Consider the following 20276-nt stretch of genomic DNA (forward strand, 5'->3'; position numbering starts at 1 on the left):
TTTCCAAAATGGGCTCACTTGTGGGGGAGCTCCAATGTTTAGGCACACAGGTACTCTTAAAACAAGACATGGCAACCGCTAAACATTCAAGCATATTTTACATTCAAAAAGTAAAATGGCGCTCCTTGCCTTCTGAGCCCTGCCGTGCGCCCAAACAGTGGTTTATGACCACATATGAGGTATCAGTGTACTCAGGAGAAATTGCCCAACAAATTTTAGGATACATTTTATCCTGTTACCCATGTGAAAATGAAAAAACTGATGCTAAAATAAAATTTTGGTTGGAAAAATTAAAATGTCCATTTTTTCATTCCATGTTGCTTTAGTTCCTGTGAAGCACCTGAAGGGTTAATAATCTTCTTGAATATAGTTTTGAGTAGCTTGAGGGGTGCAGTTTTTAGAATGGTGACACTTTTGGGTATTTTCTGCCATATAGACCCCTCAAAGTGACTTCAAATGTGAGGTGGTCCCTAAAAAAAATGGTTTTGTAAATTTTGTTGTAAAAATGAGAAATTGCTGGTCAACTTTTAACCCTTATAACTTCCTAACGAAAAAAAATGTTGTTTCCAAAATTATGCTGATGTAAAGTAGACATGTGGGAAATGTTAGTTATTAACTATTTTGTGTCACATAACTCTCTGGTTTAACAGAATAAAAATTCAAAATTTGAAAATTGCAAAATTTTCAAAATTTTTGCCAAATTTCCATTTTTTTCACAAATAAACGCAAAAATTATTGACCTAAATATACCACTATCATGAAGCCCAATATGTCACGAAAAAACAATCTCGGAATCGCTAGGATGCATTGAAGCGTTCCTGAGTTATTACCTCATAAAGGGACATTGGTCAGAATTGCAAAAAATGGCCTGGTCATTAAGGTCAAAATAGGCTGGGTCATGAAGGGGTTAATTAAACTGTTAGGACTTGAATTGTAAAGGCGCACCCACGAGGTACTCTGCCTTCTCAGAAGTGGCAGCACCGGATCTGCCACTCAGCTCTTCCGCGTGGGCTCTGGCTCTTTTCCTGCGCAACGCGCTATATATGCCCACCTTGTTCTGTCCTGCTCTTTTAGTCTCCCCCCTGTAACACGGGTGACAGTCCCAGCAGTTCTGGCAGCGGCATGTAAAAGGCACCCCGGCTCTGGCACATCTCCTTACACATGGTCAGTGTGCTGTGCGATTTTTTTTTCTCGCACCCATAGGCTTGCATTGCCGAGTCTCGGTGACCATCGCAGCATGCCGCGCTTTTACACGCACGCCGAATACGCCTGAGAAAATAAACGCCGATGTGAGCTGCCCCATAGATTAACAATGGGCCGAGTACTATGCGATGTTTTGCCGCATAGCACTAAGCCGCATTCTACGGTAGTGTGACGCTGGCTTTACTGTAATAATAAAAATAATAATAATAATAATCTTTATTTTTTACTGTCATTCCCATCGAGCGCCACTCCTGAGTGCCGCTGTCAGAATTCGTGTAGGAGCGCACTATGGAGCGTATACTCAGACGTGAGTGCTTAGCGAGGCTCCTGCTTCTGTTAACCCTTTGCAGCTGACTAATCTCTAATTCCCTCCGATAAACAGAGGAAGGTTTTGTAGAATGAAATGCAGCATTGCAGAGCAGTTATTAAAGGCAACTAATGGAAGGTCCGGCCAGCGGCATTGATGGCTTTATTGAGATGTGGGGATCAGAACGCTCTGTTCTCCCTGCGCATCACACAGAGACGTAATATCACTTTAAATAGATAGATTACTAAAGAGAAGCAGAACATGAGCTCTGAGCGGTGACCCAGGCTGTGGTTCTGGATCGGCCTCTTTCACACATCAGGTTTTCGGCTTCAGGCGCGATCCGGCGCTTTTGACTAAAACCGGATCCGTCGAAATGCAATGCCGCATCCGGTTTCCCCCCCATTGACTTGCATTAGAGCCGGATCGAGCCGGATGGCCATGCGTTTCATCCGATTTTCGCCGGATCAGGCAATGTGACGCGATCCGGCGTCTGGAAAAAACGGAGACTGTAACGTTTTTTGTCTCCGTCGAAAAAGCCGGCACGCCGGATCCGGCGTGTCCGGCTTTTTCATACAATGAAAGCCTATGAGCGCCGCAATGCGCCGGATCCAGCGACAGCCGGATCCGGCGGCCGGATCCGGTTTCTTTGGTCTGAGCATGCTCAGTAGCTCTGCCCACAGGACATATATAAAAGCAAGACAGTGGGACCCACAGCCACACCCAACATGCCACCCAAGCCAAGAACCAGGAGCAGGAGAAGGCAGCAGACATCTGCAGCAGCAGCACCATCAGCACCACCCCAAATGGAGCAGCATGCTGAACAACGGGAGGGGAGTCCAGCAGCAGATGAGAGACGGTAATTATCAAATCCCCCATTCCTCCAAACTAGGGCTATGGAATATCAAGATATTCATTGGCCCTTTGTTTCTCTTTATTCAACAGCCGCCCAATAGATGCAGCAGCAGCAGCAGCAATGGCAGCAGCAGAAACACCACCCACAGCCATGGAGTCTGGCCATGAGGAAGACAGCACATCTTCTGGGAGCCCTCCCTCGCATCGTCAGCGTTTGACGGTAAGTTTTTATTTCCAAAATCCATCATCTCTGTAATATATGTCTATTCATTGCCTTTTATTTCAAAACAGGAATCACAAGATGAAGAGGAGCTCCCAGAAGAAGAAGGAAGGGGTGGACAGACACTTGGAGTGGGCTCACAATTGGTAAGTTTTTTGCATCAAACGCAGAAACACAACATCACACTACACACAACACATAGAAAACAATGTTCTGCAGACCACACACAGCAAACAAATGCCTACATCCAAAGACATAACATTTTTTGTTTTCTTCTCTAGTCTTCCCAATCTGGTGCTCGGCCAAGAGGTCCTCGCAGTGCCTCCCAGGGTCGTCGGCGACAGCAACGCGGCGGTCACCAGCGTGTAAGTATAAATATTTTTGCTTTGTTTTTTTTGCACTTTTTATTTCATTTCTTTTGTGGAGGCTAATTATGTTATTTTTGTCTTTTTCTTTAACAGCCTTCACAGCGTGCTCCCGACTCTGACGGTGAGGATGGAGGGATTGATGTCGACCACCTCATCGATCTCGTCAGAGAAAGGGAGCCGCTCTGGAATATGGCTGACCGCCGCCACGCTGACCTTATCGTTACCCGACGACTCTGGGAAGGAAATCTGTTCGCTCCTTGTGGACCGCTGGGAGGACCTCGATGTTCGGGCCCAGATTAAAGAGCGTAAGTATATACAGTACCGGTTGCTTGATTTAAACCAGTGTTTCCTGAACTCCAGTCCTCGTGGTCCCCACGGATCATGTGTTCAGGATTTCTATTTACTTTGGAAATCCTGAAAACATGACCCCTGGGGACCATGAGGACTGGAGTTTGGGAAACACTGATGTTGTATACTAACCACTTTGTCCTTTCTCGTTTCAGGGGAGAGAATTGTGAAGCGGTGGCGGTCTGTGAGGGATCGTTTCAAGAAGGAGTTCAATAAAGAGATGTGGGCCCCGAGTGGATCTGGAGGACGCAGGAGCAAGTACAAGTACGCACAAGCCCTGTCGTTCCTCCGGGAAACAATGCTCACCAGAAGGTAAATATTACACACCACATGTGACAAAAAAATCTTTAGATGTAACTTTTTTTTTTCAGCCAGGGCCATACCATGTCACTATTTTAATTGTTTTTTTTTCTCTTTATTCCACAGCACGGTGAGCAGCACTCGGGAGCCTGCACGATTGGACCCTTCTGAGGCGATCCCTGAGGAGACCGGCACCGAGGGACACTTCGACCGCCCCGGTACATCTGCACCTTCCCAGCCTTCCCACACATTCGACCCATCTGTCCCATCCACCAGCACAGGAGCATCGTGGCCACCTACATTACATGAAGCTGCTGGTGAGGAGATCGCTTTCCCTTTACCCCACCCTTGTGCCCCTGCCGCCTCTAGTATACCTGCGGGTACTGGGCGGCAGCGGCAGAGGGGTCAGGAAAAGACTTATGCGCCAGAGTTCTTGCATCTGAATGCATCTTTCCAGAACTGTCTAAAAGTCTTGTCAGAGCAAATCTCCGCAGGCTTTCAGCAGATCAACTCCAGCATTCTGGAGGTGAAGACACTTCTGCAAACCATGCATTCAGAAGCAAGATCTTCGCCAAACCACACCTTTTTCAGGTCTGTTGTGGAGCGCATGGAAACGCTCTCTCCTGCCCAGCAGATGCATGTAATGCATTCATGCCACGCTGCTCTCCAGCAAGTTACCTCCCAACCTCCTCCTCCCACCACAGTAGTTCCTCCACCTGCACCCCCTCCAGCCACTTTCCATCCTCCCCCTCCTATTACATCTGCACCCCCTCCAGCCACTTTCCATCCTCCCCCTCCTATTACATCTACACCCCCTCCAGCCACTTTCCATCCTCCCCCTCCTATTACATACCATCCACCTCCCCAGCACCATCCACCTCCCCAGCACCAGCAACCTCCCCAGCACCAGCAACCTCCCCAGCACCAGCAACCTCCCCAGTACCAGCAACCTCCCCAGTACCAGCAACCTCCCCAGTACCAGCAACCTCCCCAGTACCTGCAAACTCCCCAGTACCAGCAACCTCCCCAGTACCAGACATCTCCACACTTCCAGCAACCTGCCCCGTACCAGACATCTCCCCACTTCCAGCAACCTGCCCCGTACCAGACATCTCCCCACTTCCAGCAACCTGCCCCGTACCAGACATCTCCCCACTTCCAGCAACCTGCCCCGTACCAAACTCCTTCCCCATACAACTTACCATCAACATCATCTGCTCCTACAGTCCCTGCCCAACCCTCCACTCCACCACCCACCACCTCTTCTGCTTCCCACATGTCCACCCATTCTGTAGTTTTTTCCACACCTTCACCTCTAACTGTTCCTTCCCCACCACGATCCCAGTCCTCTCTCCACACTCCCAGTGTCGAAGTGTCCCGCAGCCCCTCCAGCAGTATTTCCACCACACACTACACAGATTTATAATGTGTGTATTTAAATAAAAATGACCAGTTTTATGGTTTCAAAGCTTTATTAAACAAGTTTATTAAAATTTTAAAAAAGTTTACTAAAAAAAACATTTTTCAATAAAAGTTAAATTATTTTACACTGGTTGTCTGTCATTTCTTTCTGCGGCGAAAAAGGTTAAATACAGGATATTTAAAAGGTGAAATGGTATTCAAAACTAGGTATATAACTGTGGGTAAATTTTAGCTTTTTGCCACAGTTGTGTTCCTGGTTGTGTTTGAAGCAAAGTATTTCACCTAAAAAGTTGTGTTTATTGTTGGTGATTTCCTAACAATGTACACAACTTTTGTTAAAAGGTGAAATACTTTGCATAAAACACAACCAGGTACACACCTGTGGCCTAAAGCTAAAAATAGAGACCATGACAAGATAGCCAACTTTGGTTGGCAAAGGTATATACTGTTGGTACAGAAGGTACACAAGTTTGGTTGGGCACAAATCTTTCACACTCTGTCATCCTGCCAGTGTACTCTGCCTTGAGGTGACATAAAGTATAGTGCAAAATTGTCCCTCAGTACTGAAACCGTCACAGAACTTCTAGTGGTAATGTCATGGTAATCTTGCAAGGTGGTTTCTTCAGAGGTGTCCTCAATGGAAATGGGTTCCTTGCAGATAACAAAATTGTGGAGTACCACGCACGCTTTGATCACCTCGTCCACAGTTTCTGTCTTGAGGTTGATCGCAGTCAATAGGACCCGCCATTTGGCTGTCAGAATACCAAAGGTACATTCAACCATTCTTCTTGCTCTTGTGAGGCGGTAATTAAAAATGTGTTTTGTTCTTGTCAATCCTCTGCTAGAGTACGGATTCAAAAGGTGTTCTGACAGCTGGAAGGCTTCATCCCCTACACAGACAAATGGCATAGGTGGACCAGATGTTTGCGGCAGCGGTCTAGGGGGTGGGAACTGGAAGGTGTTTCCATACAGTTTACGCCCCATGGCAGACAGTTTGAAAACTTGAGAGTCATTGGAGCGGCCATAGGCCCCAATATCAACCGCAATAAATTTGTATTCCGCGTCAGCGATGGCCATGAGGACAATTGAAAAATATTTCTTGTAATTGAAATATTCCGATCCCGATCCAGCTGGCTTTACAATGCGGATATGTTTCCCGTCCACAGCGCCCAAGCAGTTGGGAAACTGACATATCTGTAGAAACTTGTCAGCAATTTCAATCCACCTCTCTGTTGTGGGCTCTGGTAAAAACTCTTCAGCTAAGGAGTCCCACAGTGCACGGCATGTGTACTTCACTATTCCAGATATGGTGGAAATCCCGAGTCTGTACTGGAAATGCAGTGACGAAAGGGATTCTCCAGTTGCAAGAAATCTGTGGGGAATTAAAAAACAATCAATTAGTTTTAAATCACAGCATTACATACCAAAACTGACCTATAACACTTGGAGATGCAAACTACCACCAACAAGATTGCAGTGAAAGTGTGCTCTGATGCGATCATATCCAATAAATGTGGCTTACCTTAAAGTCACCATCAGACGCTCTGCGGGTGAAACAGAGAAGCGGCAATAGGTGTCCGCTTTTCTTATGAGGTGTGCAATGCGCTCCACCAAGTAATCAAAATTCTCCATTTTCATCCGAACATATCCCAAAAATTTATCCGGGTTTCGTCGAAGGTCCATGCAGAGTGTAGAATAGACCCCACGCGTCATTCTCTTGGCTGTGATGGGGTGGATCCACAAACGTTGTCTACGATGCCTGATGCGCTGCTGTCTCGCTCTCTCCTTCTCCAGAACAATCACCCTCAAACGATTTGCCTCCGCTGTAAAATCCGCCAAATTCTTCAAAATATTTCCAATGACAACATCCATCTTCGCCAGTAACTTGCTCTTCTCTCCAACCTGCACTTTCTCCTCTACAACCTGTCAAAGAAGGGCTGTAGGAACATGCTATATATAGTTTTCCAGTAGCCAATCCCGTTCGGGAGGCCACAAGGGTCAATTTTAAAAACCGGATCCGGCGTAATCCGTCGAAAAACGGATAGAAAAACGGATGAACCGGATGAGACGGATCCGGTTTTGTCTGTCAAGAAAAAGACGGATCCGGCAGAAAACCAGATCCGTCACATCCGGTTTTACTAAACATTTGCCGGATCCGGCGTTCCGGCACGACGCCGGATCGCGCCTGACGCCGAAACCTGATGTGTGAAAGTAGTAACTATTCATTAGAAAACTGTACAGCCAACACTTATCATTAAAGGGGCGGTCTGACATTCCCTGTGTATTATCATTAAAGGGCGGTCTGACATTCCCTGTGTATTATCATTAAAGGGGCGGTCTGACATTCCCTGTGTATTATCATTAAAGAGGCGGTCTGACATTCCCTGTGTATTATCATTAAAGGGGCGGTCTGACATTCCCTGTGTATTATCATTAAAGGGGCGGTCTGACATTCCCTGTGTATTATCATTAAAGAGGCGGTCTGACATTCCCTGTGTATGATCATTAAAGGGGCGGTCTGACATTCCCTGTGTATGATCATTAAAGGGGCGGTCTGACATTCCCTGTGTATGATCATTAAAGAGGCGGTCTGACAATCCCTGTGTATTATCATTAAAGGGGCGGTCTGACATTCCCTGTGTATTATCATTAATGGGGTCGTCTGACATTCCCTGTGTATTATCATTAAAGGGGCGGTCTGACAATCCCTGCGTATTATCATTAAAGGGGTGGTCTGACATTCCCTGTGCATTATCATTAAAGGGGCGGTCTGACATTCCCTGTGTATTATCATTAATGGGGCGGTCTGACAATCCCTGCGTATTATCATTAAAGGGGCGGTCTGACAATCCCTGCGTATTATCATTAAAGGGGCGGTCTGACATTCCCTGTGTATGATCATTAAAGGGGCAGTCTGACATTCCCTGTGTATTATCATTAAAGGGGCGGTCTGACATTCCCTGTGTATTATCATTAAAGGGGCGGTCTGACATTCCCTGTGTATGATCATTAAAGGGGCAGTCTGACATTCCCTGTGTATGATCATTAAAGGGGCGGTCTGCCATTCCCTGTGTATGATCATTAAAGGGGCGGTCTGCCATTCCCTGTGTATTAGCATTAAAGGGGCAGTCTGACATTCCCTGTGTATGATCATTAAAGGGGCGGTCTGCCATTCCCTGTGTATTATCATTAAAGGGGCGGTCTGACATTCCCTGTGTATTATCATTAAAGGGGCGGTCTGACATTCCCTGTGTATTATCATTAAAGGGGCGGTCTGACATTCCCTGTGTATTATCAATAAAGGGGCGGTCTGACATTCCCTGTGTATTATCATTAAAGTGGCAATCTGCCATTCACCGGCTTAATATCATTAAAGGGGCGGTCTGACATTCCCTGTGTATCATTAAAGGGGCGGTCTGACATTCCCTGTGTATGATCATTAAAGGGGCGGTCTGACATTCCCTGTGTATTATCATTAAAGGGGCAATCTGCCATTCACCGGCTTAATATCATTAAAGGGGCGGTCTGACATTCCCTGTGTATTATCATTAAAGGGGCGGTCTGACATTCCCTGTGTATGATCATTAAAGGGGCGGTCTGACATTCCCTGTGTATTATCATTAAAGGGGCAATCTGCCATTCACCGGCTTAATATCATTAAAGGGGCGGTCTGACATTCCCTGTGTATTATCATTAAAGGGGCGGTCTGACATTCCCTGTGTATGATCATTAAAGGGGCGGTCTGACATTCCCTGTGTATTATCATTAAAGGGGCGGTCTGACATTCCCTGTGTATTATCATTAAAGGGGCGGTCTGACATTCCCTGTGTATTATCATTAAAGGGGCGGTCTGACATTCCCTGTGTATTATCATTAAAGGGGCGGTCTGACATTCCCTGTGTATTATCATTAAAGGGGCGGTCTGACATTCCCTGTGTATTATCATTAAAGGGGCGGTCTGACATTCCCTGCGTATTATCATTAAAGGGGCGGTCTGACATTCCCTGTGTATTATCATTAAAGGGGAGGTCTGACATTCCCTGCGTATTATCATTAAAGGGGCGGTCTGACATTCCCTATGTATGATCACTAAAGGGGCGGTCTGACATTCATTGCGTATTATCATTAAACGGGCGGTCTGACAATCCCTGCGTATTATCATTAAAGGGGCGGTCTGACATTCCCTGCGTATTATCATTAAAGGGGCGGTCTGACATTCCCTGTGTATTATCATTAAAGGGGCGGTCTGACAATCCCTGCGTATTATCATTAATGGGGCGGTCTGACATTCCCTGTGTATTATCATTAAAGGGTCGGTCTGACATTCCCTGTGTATGATCATTAAAGGGGCAATCTGCCATTCCCTGCGTATTATCATTAAAGGGGCGGTCTGACATTCCCTGTGTATTATCATTAAAGGGGCGGTCTGACATTCCCTGTGTATTATCATTAAAGGGGTGGTCTGACATTCCCTGTGTATTATCATTAAAGGGGCGGTCTGACATTCCCTGTGTATTATCATTAATGGGGCGGTCTGACAATCCCTGCGTATTATCATTAAAGGGGCGGTCTAACATTCCCTGTGTATTATCATTAAAGGGGCGGTCTGACAATCCCTGCGTATTATCATTAAAGTGGCGGTCTGACATTCCCTGTGTATTATCATCAATAGGGCGGCCTGACAATCCCTGCGTATTATCATTAAAGGGGCGGTCTGACATTCCCTGTGTATTATCATTAAAGGGGCGGTCTGACATTCCCTGCGTATTATCATTAAAGGGGCGGTCTGACATTCCCTGTGTATTATCATTAAAGGGGCGGTCTGACATTCCCTGTGTATTATCATTAAAGGGGCGGTCTGACATTTCCTGCGTATTATCATTAAAGGGGCAGTCTGACATTCCATGTGTATTATCATTAAAGGGGCGGACTGACAATCCCTGCGTATTATCATTAAAGGGGTGGTCTGACATTCCCTGTGTATTATCATTAAAGGGGCGGTCTGACATTCCCTGTGTATTATCATTAAAGGGGCGATCTGACATTCCCTGTGTATTATCATTAAAGGGGCGGTCTGACAATCCCTGTGTATTATCATTAAAGGGGTGGTCTGACATTCCCTGTGTATTATCATTAAAGGGGCGGTCTGACATTCCCTGTGTATGATCATTAAAGGGGCGGTCTGACAATCCCTGCGTATTATCATTAAAGGGGCGGTCTGACATTCCCTGCGTATTATCATTAAAGGGGCGGTCTGACATTCCCTGCGTATTATCATTAAAGGGGCGGTCTGACATTCCCTGCGTATTATCATTAAAGGGGCGGTCTGACATTCCCTGTGTATTATCATTAAAGGGGCGGTCTGACAATCCCTGCGTATTATCATTAAAGGGGTGGTCTGACATTCCCTGTGTATTATCATTAATGGGGTGGTCTGACATTCCCTGTGTATTATCATTAAAGGGGCGGTCTGACATTCCCTGTGTATTATCATTAAAGGGGTGGTCTGACATTCCTTGTGTATTATCATTAAAGGGGTGGTCTGACATTCCCTGTGTATTATCATTAAAGGGGCAGTCTGACAATCCCTGCGTATTATCATTAAAGGGGTGGTCTGACATTCCCTGTGTATTATCATTAATGGGGTGGTCTGACATTCCCTGTGTATTATCATTAAAGGGGCGGTCTGACATTCCCTGTGTATTATCATTAATGGGGTGGTCTGACATTCCCTGTGTATTATCATTAAAGGGGCGGTCTGACAATCCCTGCGTATTATCATTAAAGGGGTGGTCTGACAATCCCTGTGTATTATCATTAATGGGGCGGTCTGACAATCCCTGCGTATTATCATTAATGGGGCGGTCTGACAATCCCTGCGTATTATCATTAAAGGGGCGGTCTGACATTCCCTGTGTATTATCAGTAAAGGGGCGGTCTGACATTCCCTGTGTATTATCATTAATGGGGCGGTCTGACATTCCCTGTGTATTATCATTAAAGGGGCGGTCTGACATTCCCTGCGTATTATCATTAAAGGGGCGGTCTGACATTCCCTGCGTATTATCATTAATGGGGTGGTCTGACATTCCCTGTGTATTATCATTAATGGGGCGGTCTGACATTCCCTGTGTATTATCATTAAAGGGGCGGTCTGACATTCCCTGCGTATTATCATTAAAGGGGCGGTCTGACATTCCCTGTGTATTATCATTAATGGGGTGGTCTGACATTCCCTGTGTATTATCATTAAAGGGGCGGTCTGACAATCCCTGCGTATTATCATTAAAGGGGTGGTCTGACAATCCCTGTGTATTATCATTAATGGGGCGGTCTGACAATCCCTGCGTATTATCATTAATGGGGCGGTCTGACAATCCCTGCGTATTATCATTAAAGGGGCGGTCTGACATTCCCTGTGTATTATCATTAAAGGGGCGGTCTGACATTCCCTGTGTATTATCATTAATGGGGCGGTCTGACATTCCCTGTGTATTATCATTAAAGGGGCGGTCTGACATTCCCTGCGTATTATCATTAAAGGGGCGGTCTGACATTCCCTGCGTATTATCATTAAAGGGGCGGTCTGACATTCCCTGCATATTATCATTAAAGGGGCGGTCTGACATTCCCTGTGTATTATCATTAAAGGGGCAGTCTGACATTCCTTGTGTATTATCATTAAAGGGGCGGACTGACAATCCCTGCGTATTATCATTAAAGGGGTGGTCTGACATTCCCTGTGTATTATCATTAATGGGGTGGTCTGACATTCCCTGTGTATTATCATTAAAGGGGCGGTCTGACATTCCCTGTGTATTATCATTAATGGGTTGGTCTGACATTCCCTGTGTATTATCATTAAAGGGGCGGTCTGACAATCCCTGCGTATTATCATTAAAGGGGTGGTCTGACAATCCCTGTGTATTATCATTAATGGGGCGGTCTGACAATCCCTGCGTATTATCATTAATGGGGCGGTCTGACAATCCCTGCGTATTATCATTAAAGGGGCGGTCTAACATTCCCTGTGTATTATCAGTAAAGGGGCAGTCTGACATTCCCTGTGTATTATCATTAAAGGGGCGGTCTGACATTCCCTGCGTATTATCATTAAAGGGGCGGTCTGACATTCCCTGTGTATTATCATTAATGGGGCGGTCTGACATTCCCTGTGTATTATCATTAAAGGGGCGGTCTGACATTCCCTGTGTATTATCAGTAAAGGGGCAGTCTGACATTCCCTGTGTATTATCATTAAAGGGGCGGTCTGACATTCCCTGCGTATTATCATTAAAGGGGCGGTCTGACATTCCCTGTGTATTATCATTAATGGGGCGGTCTGACATTCCCTGTGTATTATCATTAAAGGGGCGGTCTGACATTCCCTGTGTATTATCATTAATGGGGCGGTCTGACATTCCCTGTGTATTATCATTAAAGGGGCGGTCTGACATTCCCTGTGTATTATCATTAAAGGGGCGGTCTGACATTCCCTGTGTATTATCATTAAAGGGGCGGTCTGACATTCCCTGTGTATTATCATTAATGGGGCAGTCTGACATTCCCTGTGTATTATCATTAAAGGGGCGGTCTGACATTCCCTGTGTATTATCATTAAAGGGGCGGTCTGACATTCCCTGTGTATTATCATTAAAGGGGTGGTCTGACATTCCCTGTGTATTATCATTAAAGGGGCGGTCTGACATTCCCTGTGTATTATCATTAAAGGGGTGGTCTGACATTCCCTGTGTATTATCATTAAAGGGGCGGTCTGACATTCCCTGTGTATTATCATTAATGGGGCGGTCTGACATTCCCTGCGTATTATCATTAAAGGGGCGGTCTGACATTCCCTGTGTATTATCATTAATGGGGCGGTCTGACATTCCCTGTGTATTATCATTAAAGGGGCGGTCTGACATTCCCTGTGTATTATCATTAAAGGGGCGGTCTGACATTCCCTGTGTATTATCATTAAAGGGGCGGTCTGACATTCCCTGTGTATTATCATTAATGGGGCAGTCTGACATTCCCTGTGTATTATCATTAAAGGGGCGGTCTGACATTCCCTGTGTATTATCATTAAAGGGGCGGTCTGACATTCCCTGTGTATTATCATTAAAGGGGTGGTCTGACATTCCCTGTGTATTATCATTAAAGGGGCGGTCTGACATTCCCTGTGTATTATCATTAAAGGGGTGGTCTGACATTCCCTGTGTATTATCATTAAAGGGGCGGTCTGACATTCCCTGTGTATTATCATTAAAGGGGCGGTCTGACATTCCCTGCGTATTATCATTAATGGGGCGGTCTGACATTCCCTGTGTATTATCATTAAAGGGGTGGTCTGACAATCCCTGCGTATTATCATTAAAGGGGCGGTCTGACATTCCCTGTGTATTATCATTAAAGGGGTGGTCTGACATTCCCTGTGTATTATCATTAATGGGGCAGTCTGACATTCCCTGTGTATTATCATTAAAGGGGCGGTCTGACAATCCCTGCGTATTATCATTAAAGGGGCGGTCTGACATTCCCTATGTATGATCACTAAAGGGGCGGTCTGACATTCCCTGTGTATTATCATTAAAGGGGCGGTCTGACATTCCCTGCGTATTATCATTAAAGGGGCGGTCTGACATTCCCTGTGTATTATCATTAAAGGGGAGGTCTGACATTCCCTGTGTATTATCATTAAAGGGGCAGTCTGACATTCCCTATGTATGATCACTAAAGGGGCGGTCTGACATTCCCTGTGTATTATCATTAAAGGGGAGGTCTGACATTCCCTGTGTATTATCATTAAAGGGGCGGTCTGACATTCCCTGTGTATTATCATTAAAGGGGCGGTCTGACATTCCCTGTGTATTATCATTAAAGGGGCGGTCTGACATTCCCTGTGTATTATCATTAAAGGGGAGGTCTGACATTCCCTGCGTATTATCATTAAAGGGGCGGTCTGACATTCCCTGTGTATTATCATTAAAGGGGCGGTCTGACATTCCCTGTGTATTATCATTAAAGGGGCGGTCTGACATTCCCGGTGTATTATCATTAAAGGAGCGGTCTGACATTCCCTGTGTATGATCACTAAAGGGGCGGTCTGACATTCCCTGTGTATTATCATTAAAGGGGCGGTCTGACATTCCCTGTGTATTATCATTAAAGGGGCGGTCTGACATTCCCTGCGTATTATCATTAAAGAGGCGGTCTGACAATCCCTGTGTATTATCATTAAAGGGGTGGTCTGAGATTCCCTGCGTATTATCATTAAACGGGCGGTCTGACAATCCCTGCGTATTATCATTAAAGGGGCGGTCTGACATTCCCTGTGTATTATCATTAAAGGGGCGGTCTGACAATCCCTGCGTATTATCATTAATGGGGCGGTCTGACATTCCCTGTGTATTATTATTAAAGGGGCGGTCTGACATTCCCTGTGTATGATCATTAAAGGGGCAATCTGCCATTCCCTGCGTATTATCATTAAAGGGGCGGTCTGACATTCCCTGTGTATTATCATTAAAGGGGCGGTCTGACATTCCCTGTGTATGATCATTAAAGGGGCGGTCTGACATTCCCTGTGTATTATCATTAAAGGGGCAATCTGCCATTCACCGGCTTAATATCATTAAAGGGGCGGTCTGACATTCCCTGTGTATTATCATTAAAGGGGCGGTCTGACATTCCCTGTGTATGATCATTAAAGGGGCGGTCTGACATTCCCTGTGTATTATCATTAAAGGGGCGGTCTGACATTCCCTGTGTATTATCATTAAAGGGGCGGTCTGACATTCCCTGTGTATTATCATTAAAGGGGCGGTCTGACATTCCCTGTGTATTATCATTAAAGGGGCGGTCTGACATTCCCTGTGTATTATCATTAAAGGGGCGGTCTGACATTCCCTGTGTATTATCATTAAAGGGGCGGTCTGACATTCCCTGCGTATTATCATTAAAGGGGCGGTCTGACATTCCCTGTGTATTATCATTAAAGGGGAGGTCTGACATTCCCTGCGTATTATCATTAAAGGGGCGGTCTGACATTCCCTATGTATGATCACTAAAGGGGCGGTCTGACATTCCCTGTGTATTATCATTAAAGGGGAGGTCTGACATTCCCTGTGTATTATCATTAAAGGGGCGGTCTGACATTCCCTGTGTATTATCATTAAAGGGGCGGTCTGACATTCCCTGCGTATTATCATTAAAGGGGCGGTCTGACATTCCCTGCGTATTATCATTAAAGGGGCGGTCTGACATTCCCTGCGTATTATCATTAAAGGGGCGGTCTGACATTCCCTATGTATGATCACTAAAGGGGCGGTCTGACATTCCCTGTGTATTATCATTAAAGGGGCGGTCTGACATTCCCTGCGTATTATCATTAAAGGGGCGGTCTGACATTCCCTGTGTATTATCATTAAAGGGGAGGTCTGACATTCCCTGTGTATTATCATTAAAGGGGAGGTCTGACATTCCCTGTGTATTATCATTAAAGGGGCAGTCTGACATTCCCTATGTATGATCACTAAAGGGGCGGTCTGACATTCCCTGTGTATTATCATTAAAGGGGAGGTCTGACATTCCCTGTGTATTATCATTAAAGGGGCGGTCTGACATTCCCTGTGTATTATCATTAAAGGGGCGGTCTGACATTCCCTGTGTATTATCATTAAAGGGGCGGTCTGACATTCCCTGTGTATTATCATTAAAGGGGAGGTCTGACATTCCCTGCGTATTATCATTAAAGGGGCGGTCTGACATTCCCTGTGTATTATCATTAAAGGGGCGGTCTGACATTCCCTGTGTATTATCATTAAAGGGGCGGTCTGACATTCCCGGTGTATTATCATTAAAGGAGCGGTCTGACATTCCCTGTGTATGATCACTAAAGGGGCGGTCTGACATTCCCTGTGTATTATCATTAAAGGGGCGGTCTGACATTCCCTGTGTATTATCATTAAAGGGGCGGTCTGACATTCCCTGCGTATTATCATTAAAGAGGCGGTCTGACAATCCCTGTGTATTATCATTAAAGGGGTGGTCTGACATTCCCTGCGTATTATCATTAAACGGGCGGTCTGACAATCCCTGCGTATTATCATTAAAGGGGCGGTCTGACATTCCCTGTGTATTATCATTAAAGGGGCGGTCTGACAATCCCTGCGTATTATCATTAATGGGGCGGTCTGACATTCCCTGTGTATTATTATTAAAGGGGCGGTCTGACATTCCCTGTGTATGATCATTAAAGGGGCAATCTGCCATTCCCTGCGTATTATCATTAAAGGGGCGGTCTGACATTCCCTGTGTATTATCATTAAAGGGGCGGTCTGACATTCCCTGTGTATTATCATTAAAGGGGTAGTCTGACATTCCCTGTGTATTATCATTAAAGGGGCGGTCTGACATTCCCTGTGTATTATCATTAATGGGGCGGTCTGACAATCCCTGCGTATTATCATTAATGGGGCGGTCTGACATTCCCTGTGTATTATCATTAAAGGGGCGGTCTGACAATCCCTGCGTATTATCATTAAAGTGGCGGTCTGACATTCCCTGTGTATTATCATCAATAGGGCGGCCTGACAATCCCTGCGTATTATCATTAAAGGGGTGGTCTGACATTCCCTGTGTATTATCATTAAAGGGGCGGTCTGACATTCCCTGTGTATTATCATTAAAGGGGCGGTCTGACATTCCCTGCGTATTATCATTAAAGGGGCGGTCTGACATTCCCTGTGTATTATCATTAAAGGGGCGGTCTGACATTCCCTGTGTATTATCATTAAAGGGGCGGTCTGACATTCCCTGCGTATTATCATTAAAGGGGCAGTCTGACATTCCCTGTGTATTATCATTAAAGGGGCGGACTGACAATCCCTGCGTATTATCATTAAAGGGGTGGTCTGACATTCCCTGTGTATTATCATTAAAGGGGCGGTCTGACATTCCCTGTGTATTATCGTTAAAGGGGCGATCTGACATTCCCTGTGTATTATCATTAAAGGGGCGGTCTGACAATCCCTGTGTATTATCATTAAAGGGGTGGTCTGACATTCCCTGTGTATTATCATTAAAGGGGCGGTCTGACATTCCCTGTGTATGATCATTAATGGGGCGGTCTGACAATCCCTGCGTATTATCATTAAAGGGGCGGTCTGACATTCCCTGCGTATTATCATTAAAGGGGCGGTCTGACATTCCCTGCGTATTATCATTAAAGGGGCGGTCTGACATTCCCTGCGTATTATCATTAAAGGGGCGGTCTGACATTCCCTGTGTATTATCATTAAAGGGGCAGTCTGACATTCCTTGTGTATTATCATTAAAGGGGTGGTCTGACATTCCCTTTGTATTATCATTAAAGGGGCAGTCTGACTATCCCTGCGTATTATCATTAATGGGGCGGTCTGACATTCCCTGTGTATTATCATTAAAGGGGCGGTCTGACTATCCCTGCGTATTATCATTAATGGGGCGGTCTGACATTCCCTGTGTATTATCATTAAAGGGGCGGTCTGACAATCCCTGCGTATTATCATTAAAGTTGCGGTCTGACATTCCCTGTGTATTATCATTAAAGGGGCGGTCTGACATTCCCTGCGTATTATCATTAAAGAGGCGGTCTGACATTCCCTGCGTATTATCATTAAAGGGGCGGTCTGACATTCCCTGAGTATTATCATTAAAGGGGCGGTCTGACATTCCCTGTGTATTATCATTAAAGGGGCGGTCTGACAATCCCTGCGTATTATCATTAATGGGGCGGTCTGACATTCCCTGTGTATTATCATTAAAGGGTCGGTCTGACATTCCCTGTGTATGATCATTAAAGGGGCAATCTGCCATTCCCTGCGTATTATCATTAAAGGGGCGGTCTGACATTCCCTGTGTATTATCATTAAAGGGGCGGTCTGACATTCCCTGTGTATTATCATTAAAGGGGTGGTCTGACATTCCTTGTGTATTATCATTAAAGGGGCGGTCTGACATTCCCTGTGTATTATCATTAATGGGGCGGTCTGACAATCCCTGCGTATTATCATTAAAGGGGCGGTCTAACATTCCCTGTGTATTATCATTAAAGGGGCGGTCTGACAATCCCTGCGTATTATCATTAAAGTGGCGGTCTGACATTCCCTGTGTATTATCATCAATAGGGCGGCCTGACAATCCCTGCGTATTATCATTAAAGGGGCGGTCTGACATTCCCTGTGTATTATCATTAAAGGGGCGGTCTGACATTCCCTGCGTATTATCATTAAAGGGGCGGTCTGACATTCCCTGTGTATTATCATTAAAGGGGCGGTCTGACATTCCCTGTGTATTATCATTAAAGGGGCGGTCTGACATTTCCTGCGTATTATCATTAAAGGGGCAGTCTGACATTCCATGTGTATTATCATTAAAGGGGCGGACTGACAATCCCTGCGTATTATCATTAAAGGGGTGGTCTGACATTCCCTGTGTATTATCATTAAAGGGGCGGTCTGACATTCCCTGTGTATTATCATTAAAGGGGCGATCTGACATTCCCTGTGTATTATCATTAAAGGGGCGGTCTGACAATCCCTGTGTATTATCATTAAAGGGGTGGTCTGACATTCCCTGTGTATTATCATTAAAGGGGCGGTCTGACATTCCCTGTGTATGATCATTAAAGGGGCGGTCTGACAATCCCTGCGTATTATCATTAAAGGGGCGGTCTGACATTCCCTGCGTATTATCATTAAAGGGGCGGTCTGACATTCCCTGCGTATTATCATTAAAGGGGCGGTCTGACATTCCCTGCGTATTATCATTAAAGGGGCGGTCTGACATTCCCTGTGTATTATCATTAAAGGGGCGGTCTGACAATCCCTGCGTATTATCATTAAAGGGGTGGTCTGACATTCCCTGTGTATTATCATTAATGGGGTGGTCTGACATTCCCTGTGTATTATCATTAAAGGGGCGGTCTGACATTCCCTGTGTATTATCATTAAAGGGGTGGTCTGACATTCCTTGTGTATTATCATTAAAGGGGTGGTCTGACATTCCCTGTGTATTATCATTAAAGGGGCAGTCTGACAATCCCTGCGTATTATCATTAAAGGGGTGGTCTGACATTCCCTGTGTATTATCATTAATGGGGTGGTCTGACATTCCCTGTGTATTATCATTAAAGGGGCGGTCTGACATTCCCTGTGTATTATCATTAATGGGGTGGTCTGACATTCCCTGTGTATTATCATTAAAGGGGCGGTCTGACAATCCCTGCGTATTATCATTAAAGGGGTGGTCTGACAATCCCTGTGTATTATCATTAATGGGGCGGTCTGACAATCCCTGCGTATTATCATTAATGGGGCGGTCTGACAATCCCTGCGTATTATCATTAAAGGGGCGGTCTGACATTCCCTGTGTATTATCAGTAAAGGGGCGGTCTGACATTCCCTGTGTATTATCATTAATGGGGCGGTCTGACATTCCCTGTGTATTATCATTAAAGGGGCGGTCTGACATTCCCTGCGTATTATCATTAAAGGGGCGGTCTGACATTCCCTGCGTATTATCATTAATGGGGTGGTCTGACATTCCCTGTGTATTATCATTAATGGGGCGGTCTGACATTCCCTGTGTATTATCATTAAAGGGGCGGTCTGACATTCCCTGCGTATTATCATTAAAGGGGCGGTCTGACATTCCCTGTGTATTATCATTAATGGGGTGGTCTGACATTCCCTGTGTATTATCATTAAAGGGGCGGTCTGACAATCCCTGCGTATTATCATTAAAGGGGTGGTCTGACAATCCCTGTGTATTATCATTAATGGGGCGGTCTGACATTCCCTGTGTATTATCATTAAAGGGGCGGTCTGACATTCCCTGCGTATTATCATTAAAGGGGCAGTCTGACAATCCCTGCGTATTATCATTAATGGGGCGGTCTGACAATCCCTGCGTATTATCATTAAAGGGGCGGTCTGACATTCCCTGTGTATTATCATTAAAGGGGCGGTCTGACATTCCCTGTGTATTATCATTAATGGGGCGGTCTGACATTCCCTGTGTATTATCATTAAAGGGGCGGTCTGACATTCCCTGCGTATTATCATTAAAGGGGCGGTCTGACATTCCCTGCGTATTATCATTAAAGGGGCGGTCTGACATTCCCTGCATATTATCATTAAAGGGGCGGTCTGACATTCCCTGTGTATTATCATTAAAGGGGCAGTCTGACATTCCTTGTGTATTATCATTAAAG

This window comes from Dendrobates tinctorius, unplaced genomic scaffold, assembly GCF_039654945.1.
Source record: "Dendrobates tinctorius isolate UK_male_01 unplaced genomic scaffold, ASM3965494v1 ptg000116l, whole genome shotgun sequence".
Classification (NCBI taxonomy): domain Eukaryota; kingdom Metazoa; phylum Chordata; class Amphibia; order Anura; family Dendrobatidae; genus Dendrobates; species Dendrobates tinctorius.